At 62.1% G+C, this 1,695-nt stretch overlaps 1 non-coding gene across 1 annotated transcript; it reads right to left on the bottom strand.

Moving 5' to 3' along the window:
• Positions 1-1,081: 1,081 nt before the first annotated feature.
• On the bottom strand, positions 1,082-1,171 carry TRNAY-GUA. Its single transcript is given in 2 exon segments — positions 1,082-1,117; positions 1,135-1,171. It is a non-coding gene; the product is annotated as a tRNA-Tyr (tRNA).
• Positions 1,172-1,695: the final 524 nt, after the last annotated feature.

Genomic DNA, 1,695 nt, shown 5'->3' on the forward strand with positions numbered 1-1,695 from the left:
TCTATCTATCTATCTATCTATCTATCTATCTATCTATCTATCTATCTATCATCTAATCTATCTATCTATCTATCCATCCATCTATCTATCTATCTATCTATCCATCTATCTATCTACCTATCATCTATCATCTATCTATATCCATCAGATGTAGCAGAAGAATGGGTGCGGGCGTTTTCCCACCCTTGTACAGAGTGTGAGCGATCTTTGCTCTTTCGGCGGGAACTCAACCCCTCCAGCGGCTACCAGGAATAGGTGCGAAGGCATATGAAAGCTGAGGTTTCCAGGGGGCCACACCACCCTCCTCCCCCTCAGACTGACAGGACACCTGAAAGGTTCTCATAGGCACTGTCAAGGCCCACTGAGAGCCCTGCTGCGTTTTGCTCCTGCCGGTGTCGGCTTCCGCGCAGGTACACAACTGTCAGTGTCTTGGAGGGTGGCAGAATGTGGCTTGGAAGATCTCGGGGTGGCACTTCTGCCCCACAAATAGATTAAGACGGTTGGGAAGGTTCTCTGTCTCCCTGGGTCTGTACCTGTAGAGACCATGGGAAAGACAGGGAAGGGGAGAGAGAGGTTGGGAGATTGAAAGACTGTGACTGGGAGAGACAGAGACAGTGACCTTCCTTTGGGGGGCAGAGCTGGGGACTGAGCCCGGGAGTGAGAGGGGGTTTCCAGGAAGGGTGCCGTAGTTGTCCCTGACCGTGTGTGCTTGTCGGCCTCCAGGGCTTTGGGTGGGCGGCTCCTGCGTGCCCACCTGTTTGGCAGGGATGTGCGTGTGTCGAGCAGAGCGGGGGCGGTGGGTGAATAAAAGTGGAGAGGGCGCGGGCCGCGGTGGGGCCGGCGGGGCTGCGCGCTAAGGCGGGAGCAACCGGGCTGCGGGCGGGCGTGTGGCCTGCGGGCGGGAGGAAGGCGAAGGCGTGTTCCCTGGCCACGGCCCCCACGTGGCTGTGCGGGCGGCCCCCAAAGGCTTTCCCGCCTGTGGCCGGGGAGAGAGGATGCTGCGCTGCCTCAGGGCCTTCGGCGGGGCTTGGCCCCGGGGGGGGGTGGGGCCCTTCACGAGGGCGCAAAAGCGACGGGCACCTCCTTCGAGCCGGAATCGAACCAGCGACCTAAGGATGTCCACACGTGTCGGCTCTACAGTCCTCCGCTCTACCAGCTGAGCTATCGAAGGGTGCGCGCCGTTAGGCCCGGGCCCTTAACTCTTTCTGGAAATGCCGGAGCACGGCACTGGGACGCCCGAGGTGAGACAGGCCCAGGGCTGTTTGGAGATGAGTTCGAACAGGCGAGGGCAAAAATGGGCTGAAACTTTCTTTTGCTGAAAGCAAGGCGAGACCGGACCCGAGCCCCGACCCACCCCTTCAACTGCGGGGCGCCGCGCGCTCCCGTCTTCCCGGGTTCCCCCTCCAGGTCTCGATTCGTCGCCGCGCGCCCACGCTCCCCCGCCACGAGACACTCGTTCCGGTGTCCCCCACGGGGAAGAACAGGGCGCTGGGAAGGTCGCGCTGGGGGCGTGGCGTATGTAGATGAGGAGGGGCGCAGAGGCTGCTGGTCCCACTCCGCCTGGGCCTCCGCGTCCTGCGTGTGGACACGCAGAGGCTGCCCCGTTGTTCCCCGGGTGGGCGAAGCCGGGGCGAGGGGCGTGCAGCGGCGGAGGGCGCGGAGGCGGCGTGAGCGAAGTGACCGTGCGTGCAGAGT

The sequence above is a fragment of the Monodon monoceros genome, unplaced genomic scaffold (assembly GCF_005190385.1).
Source record: "Monodon monoceros isolate NGI ecotype Baffin Bay Population unplaced genomic scaffold, NGI_Narwhal_1 Contig2581_ctg1, whole genome shotgun sequence".
NCBI classification, from domain to species: Eukaryota; Metazoa; Chordata; class Mammalia; order Artiodactyla; family Monodontidae; genus Monodon; species Monodon monoceros.